The following is a 13,373-nucleotide window of genomic DNA, read 5'->3' as shown; positions in this document are numbered from 1 at the left end:
ATTTAAAATACCTAATAAATTTGATAACTTGCATGCATATGGTTCACGTGGACCTTTAAATTTTTGGTACGCTACAATTATAACTCTTGATTTGTTAATATCTGGACAAAATGATTAACATGAAATTGTACATTTCTCTTAGATTTTCATAGAATTAAGAATCACTCAATTTCGTGTTCATACGAGAGAGGTTTGCTCGAAATATCTGCACTGCTCATGTCCAACCGGAAGCTGTATCTGTGTAGCAAACCTGCAAATTCATCACGATTTATCAGCTTCTTAAACTTCGATTTATATTTTGACCTTTGAAGATGATTTGTCGAACATTATCGTACGTATTTTTCCAATGCATGCTAAATCGTTCCATTACAATAATGGACCTGAGAGATATGACCAAAATACCAGAGCTGGTGTATCGGGCCGTGCGGCTCAAAGATTTTTGGTCGGTCTGATATTGCGACCACCATTTCGCGTCAATGATGTTAGAATGCACTGAATCGGCATGAAGTGCGATTCTAGACAATTGCGTCGGCTATCCAACCATCCATTTTATTTTAAATGCTATTTATACTTGCATTCTAAATTTTTAGATCACTATCCAAAAGCAAGCTCCAGTCTGATTGACACTAGACAAAAAAAAAAAAGAAAAAAAAAAAGATAATTGATTTAGATAAATTTTAATAGAATCATGTATAACAATGTATGATAAAAATGAATTTTTCATCCCATATATATCTGGAACTTGCAAAACGTATCCTAATTATTTGAAATTCTTGTCTTAATGTTTTCAAGAATTGAAGTCATCCCAAAATTACAATAAGAAACTAATTAATGTTTGATGATATTAATCCCTATAAGTGACATTAGTGACGATTCAATTCATAGGTTTACATGAGGGTGGGAACATATGGCACCCCCGATCCCTTCACCCACAAATCATCAGTGTACACTTTTCCTCCAGTGAAGCTATTGGCAATCTGTGGAGTGATCTTCTTGATACCCTTCCACTTAACCCTTTGCGAAAGATTGGACCCGCCTCCATGATTCTGGTACTCACCGTAGTACAATGTATCCAGAGCATAAGTTCCGGCCCATGGAGACCAACCTTCGGGTGCGATGAACCCATCGATGTTGGATTGCATGATGATGGTCCTGGAGAACTCCTTCCATGGACGTCCGAGGTAGGCTTCCAAGGCGGGCTTTACGGCAGTGAAAGCTGGATCAGCCACGATATCGCAACCTTGGAGAATGATGGCCCCGACTCCACGGCGGTCCTTGCGTCCTTGTGCGGTGACCATGCATGCTTGGTTGTTCATTGGCTTGCGGACAACGAGGCGGGTTCTCTGGAAGATGGACAAGGCGTCGCCAAAGACAAAGTCGATGGTCCCGGAGATTACGCAGTCGCGGTAGTACTGGCGGTAGGCGTGGGCGTAGAGGGTGTCTTGGTATCCGTCCATGTGGACGTTGTAGAAGATGGCCTTGTCTCCGGAGACACGGACAGCAACAGCTTGATGCTTTTTCGGCACCCGCGGTGTTCTCGATTGCGATGTCCTTTGCGATGAAACCTTCTCCGTTCACGGCTGAAAGAGTACGTAGAAGAAGAAAGATAGGATTACGAGGTATCTCTTGATGACATTGTTACATTCATTATTAATTTTTTTGTCAAACTTTTTCTAGGATACTCACCAAGAGTGGCAGAGTGGAATGTTTGGGTGCCATCGGCAAAGTTCTTGTTGCCGGTGATTCTAGTCTTGGTCGGCCCCTCTCCGATCAACACAACGTTGTTCACCTTCTTTGGGATTATGACAGTTTCCTTGTATAGACCAGCCTTAACAAGAATCACAAAAGTATTGTTATTCTTCTTCGGGATGGCATCAATGGCTGCCTTAATGGTCTTATACGGTGTGCTTCCATCTTGTGCCACAACTGCGTTCGGCTTTAAAGATATGGGAGTGGCGGCAAGGAGCTTTCGTGCCTCAGGGTTCACGAATGAAGGGACCTGGCTGGACCCTAGTAGCCGGCGGCTGCTGCCTAAGTTTTCCAAGTTCAAACTGGACAACATGGAGGAGAAATCAGTCACCATTGCGAGGCCATTGCTCGATAACTCGGACGCGGTTTTCAATAGCTTCTTCATCTTCTCCGCGGTGTCACCGGTGGTGTTCTCGAACCCATCAATGCAAGTCTCCTGGTATGTGATAGAGGCACTAAGCCATGTCTTAACATCCTCAACGTACTCATTCAAATTGCTGACATCGAATTCGCTGAATTTCTCGAACGATCTCTGGAGGTCGTCGATGGAGGTGTGGAGCAAGTCTTGGCAAGTGTCTAAGGCCCCCTTGGTCCTCTCATCGGCGGCGGCATCTTTCAGCAGAGTCGAGTTCTGAATGACTTCTCCGATGTTCTTAACAGCGTAGTTGAATGCCAACTTGATCAACTCCTTTGGGTCGGTGGTGTTGGCACCAGAAAGAGACTGTTCACAGGTTTCCTTGTAATCTGTGGGGTTGCAAATGGCTTGCACCGCTTTAGTGGAGGCGCTGATGGTGGGGGCACCGCTGGCGGCTGGTGCAGTGCCGCTGTTTCCGTCTTTATTGGAGACGCTGACCGTGACAGCAACCACAGCCGCCACCAAGAGGATGGAGGCGAGACCCGCGACGGCCACCTTCTTCTTCTTGCTTCCCAAATCAAATCCCATTTTAGTTTTTCAAATTCTCTCTCTTTTTTTTTTGTTTGTAAAAATTTTCTAATTGTTTTCTAAAAGTAATTTCAGAGCTCCGGAGGGGGTTGTAGACTAGTTCTTGATTCCCCTTGAACTCTGAGGCATGAATATTATGGAAGAAATTTTATGGGTATTTATAGTTAACGAGGCAATGTCGAAGATCGTAATTGATTGTTTCGTTACAGAATTAATTTGAGGTGATCTTTAATCAATTAGAAAGCCTTTGAAAATGAAAGGCTATTCGAACTATAGGGAAAGAAATGCGGCGACCATGCATGCAAATTAATTTATAATTGAAGTGAATACTTTTGACCATTGATTTTGAGTTTAATTAATCTTCGAAGGAGAAAATGCAGCATCAATCACAGTTTCCCGAGATCTTCTCTTTTTCTCTCGAATACTATTTCAAGCTTCTTTATATTTTGGGGAAAATTAATTGATTAATTAATATTCATATGTTTAGTTCTCTCATTCTAATTTATTTACTTTTTATTTACAAAATTATAATTTGATTATACTTGTTTAATTGACCAATTGATATCAAATTTTCCACGATGCAACTCTAATTTTGAGTTTTAAAATCATTCTAGAAATGATAATGAAATAAAATAACTTAGTTTTAAAATAGGTGTCCATCGAGCCAATATGTGGCTTAGTTTTATTTAATCTTATGTAAAAAAAATTTTATTATAATAATATTTAACGATTTTATTCAATTATAAAATTTATTTTATTTGTATACAGATGCATATTTGATTATGCAAAAGGTACCACTGAGGTCTGTTTCTCAACGTAAGATAATGAAACTTATTAGGAAGTGTACTATATATTTTAAACGAGTTTCTAGTCGAATAAGCCGCCTAAAATAAAGACAATGGTCGCTTGAGCTTGAGACTAGTATCTGTGATGTAAACGTCATGTTTCATTGGTAAGGGCATAAAGATTCTCGTTGATACAGATGGGTGGTTATATGATGATGCACTTAACAACCTTCTCTCGGACTGTCCAATTGGTTATCACTTATCGAGTGTAATAGGTTGTACAACATTAATCCTTTGATCCGAGACAACGTAGAAGCTCTAGATACTATCATACACTTTGATATGTTTACCGACTCCTTTGATGGTCATCAAGCGACGAGGTTGGATATAGTTTCTTAATATGTAGGAGCCAATACATTGTAGTCGGGATTCACCGTTTTCTTAGGTGTAAAGCTATCATATGTAATATGATCAGTTAATAACACAAGGAATATCTGGCCAGAGTAAGGCATCTGCATTTTGAAAAGGTGTTTCCTCAGTTTCCAATTTCATGTCACTATTATTACTCAAAGATATATCACATTGTTATCGAATTCATTTGCAACTCTCGATATACCGATGCTTGCAGATTCGATCGAGATATATTGAAAGGACCGTGTTGTATGCTAATCATAACTTAAGGTTGTTGCATGCACTATCTGTGATACCTAGGGGATCATGGAGCGATGCTACTGGACAATCTTACCATGATCCTATGGATGCAATAAAACTTGAGTTCTGACATTCTTGATCAAAGGGTTGATGAAAAGATTGAGGCTAATTAGCGTATGCCCGAATCAGAATAAATGTTATTCTGAATCACATGAAGCTATGAACCCACGACTAGCTGTATCCCTGAACCATTGAGGGTCACACTAGCCTCCGAGAGTGATATATACGTTAGAGACAAGAATATGACCGTTGGAAAAAGTTTGTACTGTTTCTGATATCGCAACAGTCATATTTGAATTTTTTGTAGGTTTCTAATGTGTTTCGGTTGTAGGAGGAAAATGGTTGAAATAATGAACATGTCGAATGAGCAAAACAGTTTCATGCATATAACCGGTTGGATGAGAAAAACGGTCGAATGCATGTGGCCAGGTCCGGTTCGATCATTATAACTCTTGATATTTTGATATCTTGACAAAGTGATTCACATGAGTTGAAAGGACCGTGTTGTATGCTAACCATAACTTAAGGTTGTTGAATGCAATATCGGTGATACCTAGGGGATCATGGGCGATGCTACTTGACAATCTTGCCATGATCCTATGGATGAAATCAGACTTGAGTTCTGACATTCTTGTTTAAGGTGTTGATGAAAATATTGAGGCTAATTAGGGTATGCCCGAATAAGAATAAATGTTATTTTGAATCACATGAAGTTATGAACCCACGACTAGCCGTATTGCTAACCATTGAGGGTCACACAAATATTATATTATGTGTTCCCATTGAGATAGTCAACTTCAAAGAGTTGGTCGATTGTAATCCGATGAAGATCAAAGAGATTGTTTATAAAAGAATTTATAAGTGGATTCCATGTATTGGAAGTTTTGGAAGTTAGCTTAATTGCTATTTAAGTGAGGATAGTGAAACTGCCTATTTTGGTTAAAGAGTTCACAAAACTGGCAACTGGTAAAAATGGATCAATGGAAATTTTAATTTTCGAAATTTTTAATTTCATTATATGAACAATATTTATACTCTCGGTACACTAGCGTCGTCTGATCGTTGAATGGGGTTGTAATAAGTTCAAACTTTATTTATTTATTAAATTTGGAATCTATTAATAAAATAATAATTTTAGTAGTGATGACTACTATATGTACATGATTCTTATGGAATATTCTATAGAAGTCTATAAATGATTAATTAATTAAGAAATTAAATAATGATTATTTAATTTTACATATGAAACGATCATGGGCCATTAGGCTGAACCAACATGGGCCTTGGCCCATACCCATGAACCACTACTGGTCATGGGTCGTTAAGATGATCCAGCATGATCCCTAGCCCATGCCCATGCACCATCTCTCATAGAATATCCCATTCTCGAAAATGGTTTCTTTTCGCCTCCCCCAACACTTGAACACATGATCTCCAGGCTTAAGTACCTAGATTCTTAAAGTGTTGGTACCAGTTAGTCAGGAAGCGAAAGGAACCATTTTTAAGGGGTGAGATATTATCTAAGTGACGGTACATGGGCATGGGCTAGGGCTCATGCTGGACTATCCTAACGACCCACGACCAGTAGTGGTGCAATGGGTATGGGCCGAGGCCCATGTTTGTTCAGTCTAATGGCCCATGATCATTATAAAAAAAGAAATTGGTACCTAACAATTTAAGAATATAGGTACTTAAGCCTGGAAGTCCTGGTTCAAGTGTTGGGAGAGGCGAAAGAATCCACTTTCCAGGGATGAGAATTTCTATTAGTGACGGTGCATGGGCATGTGTATGGACTCTGGTTCATGCTGGACCATTCTAACGACCCATGACCAGTAGTGGTGCATGGGTATGGGGCGAGACCTATGTTGGTTCAGCCTAATGGCCCATGATTGTTACAACATACATGTCTATGCCTGTACATATACGTATATGTATGTATGGATGTATTAATATAAATTTATATATATGTGGACATATATGTGTATATATATAAATATATGTATATATATTTAAACTAATGAAAATTGGAATCCAAATATGCTTAGGATTATGAATCCTATTATGATTGGGATTCTTGATGTGATCATGAATCAAAGCTTATAAATATTTCGTTGAGAGTCAAATGAAATGCCACAAGTCTAACATACAGATTTTGGAAAACAAAATTTTCTCCACAAATTTTTCTCTACTTTTCCTTAAAATTCCGGCCACCTTAGTTACTCACAAGAAAAATTAACGGTCACTTCCACGACCACATCGCTGCTGGATATCCGAAATGCAGGCGATCCAGTCTCGACACAAAATTGTTTAAGATCTCTAGTGTAATCTAAACGAGGAATACGATCTTCGATCGTGGAACTGATTTGATGGTCAAAGAAAGAGGTAGATTAGTTCATAGGGATTTACAAGAAGAACCAACTCCACTAATTCTGGACTGGTTTGTTGTCCATCGTCTTTAAACGCATAGGTAAATAAAAACACCCTACAAATTCGTTTTAAATCATACAATGCCCAAAGAACGTTTCAAACGTCGAAAACAAAATTTTTAAACTTTTGATGCATCTAGGATGCTATAAAACGGTACTCTAACAGTGGTATCAGAGTCAAGGTTTCTCAATCATATGTTTCTATTTAAATAGTGTCGAGTATTTTATTTCTAACCGACTTTGAAATTCCATAAAATTAAATCCCTAAAAATCGTGTTTTAAAACAAAAAAAAAATATTTTGTCGTGGCGGCCTGAGACAGGTAGCGTACTTGATGCCCAGTATGTAAATAAAATTTTTTTTGGAGCGAGCAGGGCTGCACATTTTTGGGTAGCCCTGTCCGATAGGAATGATAGCTGAATAGTTAGAGCAGCGGCAACTGCGCTGCCTGAAAACCCTTCGGGAAGTGCAAAAAAGGGCACAACAAAGTGCCAGAGATTGTCTTGAGAAGCTTTGCTCCACACACTCTTTTTTTTTTGGGCCCGAGGTAATTTTTTATATTTTTTCAAAATTTCAGGTCAAAATCGATATTTTGTGAAAATTAATCATATTAGCCTTTGAAACATAAATTTTGATTAAATCGTGGAATATTCTCACGAAATAAATACTTATCATTGGATTTTAATAATCTATGGTAAAAATATTTTTACAAGAAATTTAATTATTAATGAATCAATTGGAGTTAAATAAAGGTGTTTATGTTGAACTTATTAATTTATTTCTAATTATGATAGTTAATAATAATTTACATGACACGTGATTTATTGATCATATGTGATATTATGGATTAATAAAACTGAAACGTCTGCTCATTTTAAAATTTTACTGAACAATTTTTTTTAAATGCAATGGCCGAAACCATGCCTACGTATATCATTAAAATTTAAAACATGCATTTTGTAAAATCATCAACTGCTGAATACAATAACTACAAGTTAAAATTATTAAAAGAGCAACTAACCTAAACCATTACCATTTTAAAAATATAAAGCGTTCAACATGTGAAAAATTTGTCAAACCCTCAACAAAATAAAATTATCAACCATTTAAAAAAAATTGTTTAAATGTGTCGAGGCCCGAAAATCCTTGCTTGAAAATTTGCGGAAAATTAAAAATTTTTCTTTTATAATAAATGGAGTGCCTCAACCATAAAATCAACTGATGAATCAAGTTCAATGTTTTAAAAAAAATATAGCAGCGAAAGAAAATAAAGTTTGCCGAAAATAACAATTTATAAATATTCAACAACTGATAAAATGTCTGAGCATAAAAAAATGGCAAGTGCTGAAACTGAGGTCCTCGGGTGCCACTACTGCCGACCCTAAGCTGGCTCACTGGTCCCCGCCCTCGGCCCTGGCCTCATCAGTACCTACAACAATCAAGTCTAGTGAGCCTAAAGACTCAGCATGCAAATATCGTAGGTAACGAGTAAATACTGAAGTAAAATGTGCATGGGATAAAATATCATGTCATGAGGCATACTGAAAATAACTTGTACTGAGCAATTATAATACGTGCATAACTGAACTGAAATCATAGTAAAAATGTTAGCTCCTTGGAGCCCTGTACTGAAATAACTGGTAAAATTTTCTGTTGAGATTATGGTCTACGCCTGTGGCCTCTGCACTGAACTGAACTGATCGCTAACTGGCTACCGGGGAGTATAAAACTGAACTGAGCTGGCCGGTCACTGGCGACCGGGTGGTACCAAACTGAACTGATCGGTCACTGGCGACCGTATAAAATAATGCTCCCATAATAGTGAATTGACCACAAGCCATATCGCATAAATCTCAAAAATAAGTATTTTCTATTTTTCATGCACGTAATATAATTAACTGGCATAATGAAAAATCATGTAATTTTACCAACTGGATTGGATTGGATCGTCCCCAGGCTCGCTGCAACCTAACTGTCATGAAAAATATGCAATAGCTTAAACTTGACCAACCATGCAATTTACGTTTGAAAATGCGACAATTACGTCTACCGACTTCGTATTTAATCATGACTGCCGAACCAACCCGAACCAACACTGAACCGACGTATAGTCATGATTAAAATATGCTTAAAATTATGAACTAATGCTCCAAAAATGATGAGGGTCGAAATCTAGGTGAAATGGAGGCCAAAACAAGAAACGCTCTTTCGAGAGTCAATTTGGCACATCGCACCGTAAATTCTCGTACGACCTCAAAAATGATCCGAATCACGAACGGTCAAAAACGAGACCTTCCTAACTCGATGAGGCACTGTCCAGTCCAAGGCCACAGGCTAAAAGCCAACCAAGAACTCAAACGAGCCTCCGAACCAACACAGCAACTTGCTGTAAATTTCCAACAGCTGCAACCTTGCTTGCATCGCGTCGTTTGCGAGACTTTTGGCCATTGGGGCTTGAACCACCGACCAAAGCCTCTCCACAATGTCCCAAGGAATGATTTGAACCATGGCTAAGGGCCCTAGGCCAGCCAGAATTCGCCTCATTCCAGCAACCACCCGAAAGTTCTTACCGAGGGCCCTCATGCGTGCGTGTGTAGTGTTTTGTTTTGATTGCTGTCTCGTGTCGTTCCAGTGGCCATTTGATTGACCATGACACGATCTAGACATCTAGGGCATGGTATGAACCGTGGCTAAGGGCCATAGGCCAACCAAGATCCACACCAAACCAACCAACTCGATGTACATGTGCTGTCAAAACCGAAGGGGCCGAGAGGGGAGGGGGCTGTTCTTGATGTTTTATGTAAAAACCGATGAGCCATGGACAAGGCCACCAAAAGTGCGACTTAGTCACGTCTTAGACATGCTAGGGGAGTGATCCAACCAGGGCTATAGGCCCCTAGGGCAGTCATGATCAGATCCTTACCCTTGGACAACAAAACTGAATTTTCGAACACAACTCTGCACCTATGGGGAGCTTGCTGAGATTTCGGTTTTTCCAGCAAGCATGGGGACTGAATGAATGGACCAAAATGCTCCTAATGCATCCTATTACATGTCTAGGAGCCGCCTTGGGAGCCTGGAGTCGAGCCATCCACCTGAAACGTCAAAACAAGAGAACCCGTGAAGCTTGTCATGGAAATCGAAAATCTGCATGTTATATTTTTCTGAAATTTCTTGGTGTGTTTCGGTTTATGGCCAAAGAAATCATGATCATGCAATGAAAATAATTGATAATAGGACTTGATTGAGGTTTGAAAGAATCTAGACATGCCTTGGTTTTCGTTTGAAATAAAAACGAAAAGAATACGACGACTCGGCGCGGAGGAGGTGGAGCGCTTCTCTCCTTTTCTTTTCTTGCTCTCGACTTTCACTCTTGTTCTAGGCTATGAGGGTCACGATTTTTCTACTCTATAAGCTCTGAATTTCGGTCATGGGGGAGGGAGAATGATGGTTAGGAGAGTGAGGGAAGTGGGTGCAAGATATAGGGGATAACTCAAGACCAAGTCTTCACCTTTTGAATTTTGAATTCTAGTTTGATATCAAATGATTTGTTGGTGCATGTTGGGGTGAGGTGACCGATCAATTACCATCTAGACTAGGTGAGGATAAGGTTGATCATTAATTAAATGGTGCTCCCAAAAATAAAAGAATTATCCTACTAATTAAATACAAATAAAGGGTCAAAGGTGTTGAGTTGGCATATCAATGCTTAATCATCTAAGGGGCTGAAAATTCATCTAATAAATGGAAGGAAAAATGTTTTCTAGCTAGTAAATTTATAACCCTTAAAAGCCTCACTAATCCTTAATTAATTTAGTGAATTAATCCCTTAATTAAGTAACTTAAATGAGCTTATTTCTTAATCACCTCAAGTAATTAAATTAAATCCTCAAAACACCATTTTTAACTTAAATGAACTTACTTGCTAGCTAAATTAACTTCTGGAAATATTTCTCGAATCTTAAATTCTATCTTAAAGCTCCAACTCCAGTCCGGCCTCACTGAAATAACTGAAAAATCAAACTACTGCATGAAATAATAAATTAATTAACTTCAAAGAAATGCCTTTAAAATAATAATGCAATGAAGTCAATTAAATTTTAAACATCTAGAATTATGCATGGCTTATACGTAGACTGATTTACGGGTTCTACAATCCTTCCCCCCTTAAAAGAAATTTCGTCCTCGAAATTAGAACTCACCGAATAACTCGGGGTATCGATCTCTCATCTCCGGCTCAGACTCCCACGTAGCTTCCTCCTCTGAATGGTTGAACCATTTGACTTTAACTCGCTTAACCAACTTGTTCCGAAGTTTCTTCTCCTGCCAGTCTAGGATCTGCACTGGTCTCTCCTCATAAGACAGGTTCGGAGTAAGTTGCAATAGCTCAAAGTTCAGCACATGCGAAGGGTTCGCCATGTACTTCCTCAGCATGGAGACGTGAAAGACATTGTGTACTCCAGCCAGATTCGGCGGAAGAGCCACACGATAAGCTAGCGTCCCAACTCTGTCGAGGATCTCAAACGGTCCAATGAATCTCGAACTGAGCTTCCCTTTCTTCCCAAATCTCATGACACCCTTCATAGGTGCCACTTTCACAAATACATGATCGCCCACTGCAAACTCTAAATCTCTCCTCCGCTGATCGGCATAACTCTTCTGTCGGCTCTGAGTAGTCCTCATCCTATCACGGATCCTGACTACTACATCTGCTGCCTGCTGAACAATCTCTGGACCCAACTCTGCTCTCTCTCCTACTTCATCCCAATGAACAGGAGATCTCCACTTGCGGCCATACAGTGCTTCATACGGAGCCATACCTATAGACGACTGGAAGCTGTTGTTATAGGTGAACTCAACCAATGATAAGTTCGACTCCCAACTCCCTGAGAAATCAATGACGCAAGCGCGAAGAAGATCCTCCAAAATCTGAATAACTCGCTCCGACTGCCCATCTGTCTGCGGATGGAAAGCTGTGCTAAACAGAAACTTCGTACCCAAAGTCGAATGCAAACTCTTCCAAAACGAGGAAGTAAATCTGGGATCTCTGTCAGATACGATCGAAACTGAAATACCATGGAGTCGGACTATCTCTCGGATATACAGCTCTGCATACTGAACCATGGTGAAAGTCGTCTTAACAGTCAAGAAGTTCGTTGATTTGGTAAGACGATCTACAATCACCCAGATAGCATTCGATCCTCTGGCTGACCTCTGCAATCCGGTCACAAAGTCCATGGTAACATTCTCCCACTTCCACTCGGGAATAGGGAGAGGCTTGAGCAAACCTGCTGGTCTCTGATGCTCGGCCTTCACTAACTGGCAGGTCAGACACTCGGACACAAAACGTCTGATGTCCTTCTTCATACCAGGCCACCAATACAATAGCTGCAGATCCTTGTACATCTTCGTACTTCCTGGATGAATAGAGTACGATGACGTATGGGCTTCTGATAAGATATCTGCTCGGATAGAATCACTGCTAGGAACCCATATCCTGTCTCGGTATCTCACAATACCGTCACTGACTGAATACAAGACACTGCCCTTGGCTTCATCTCTCTTCTTCCACTGTGCCAATTGCTCATCTGCTGACCTGACCACTGCGAATACGGTCCATAAGGGAAGACTGAATGGTCAAGGTAGATAGACGAGGAACTCTACCTCGAGGATAAGTCTCGAGATCAAACCTCTGCATCTCAGTCTGAAGAGGTTTCTGAATCGTCAAATGAGCCATCACTGCGACTTTTCAACTCAATGCATCCGCAACTACATTAGCTTTACCCGGGTGGTAGATAATGTCACAATCGTAGTCTTTCACAAGCTCCAACCAACGCCTCTGACGCATGTTCAGCTCCTTCTGCGTAAAGAAATACTTGAGGCTCTTGTGGTCGGTAAAGATCTGGCACTTCTCTCCATACAGATAATGCCTCCAAATCTTCAAGGCAAAAGCTACAGCGGCCAACTCTAGATCATGGATAGGGTAGTTCTTCTCATGAGTCTTCAACTGTCTAGAAGCATAAGCTATCACCTTCCCATGCTGCATCAATACTGCGCCAAGACCAAGCTTCGAAGCATCGGTATACAGAACAAACTCACCGGCCCTGACGGCACGGCCAAAACTGGTGCTGAGGTAAGAGCTTGCTTCAAAGTATCGAAGCTCTTCTGACACTCCTCGCTCCAAATAAATTTCACATTTTTCTTTGGTCAGTGCTGTGAGTGGAACTGCAATCGAAGAGAATCCCTTAATGAACTTCCGATAATATCCTGCTAAGCCAAGAAAACTGCGGATCTCTGATGCATTCTGAGGCACAACCCAATCTCTGACTGCTGCAACTTTCACTGGGTCTACCTCAATGCCACTGCTGGAAACAATGTGGCCTAAGAACGCCACCTTCTCTAACCAGAATTCGCATTTATTGAACTTTGCGAATAATTTGTGCTTCTGCAATGTCAGCAACACTGTGGTCAGATGTCTGCTGTGATCCTCCCGATTCTTGGAGTAGACGAGAATGTCGTCTATGAACATTATCACAAACTGATCGAGGTACGGCTGAAATACGCGATTCATGAGATCCATGAAGATCGCTGGCGCATTCGTCAGTCCGAACGGCATCACAAGGAACTCGTAGTGGCCATAACGAGTCCTAAAAGCAGTCTTGGAAACATCAGCATCTCTCACCCTCAACTGGTGATAACCAGAGCGCAGATCAATCTTGGAGAAAATCGAAGCTCCCTACAACTGGTCAAACAGATCCTC

General features: G+C 40.2%; 1 pseudogene; it reads right to left on the bottom strand.

Moving 5' to 3' along the window:
• Positions 1-658: 658 nt before the first annotated feature.
• LOC142554982 (pectinesterase-like) lies at positions 659-2,834 on the bottom strand (annotated as a pseudogene).
• Between the last annotated feature and the right edge of the window lie 10,539 nt (positions 2,835-13,373).

Source organism: Primulina tabacum, chromosome 9 (assembly GCF_025594145.1).
Source record: "Primulina tabacum isolate GXHZ01 chromosome 9, ASM2559414v2, whole genome shotgun sequence".
Lineage (NCBI taxonomy): Eukaryota > Viridiplantae > Streptophyta > Magnoliopsida > Lamiales > Gesneriaceae > Primulina > Primulina tabacum.
This window is presented reverse-complemented; position numbering and strand designations above follow the sequence as displayed.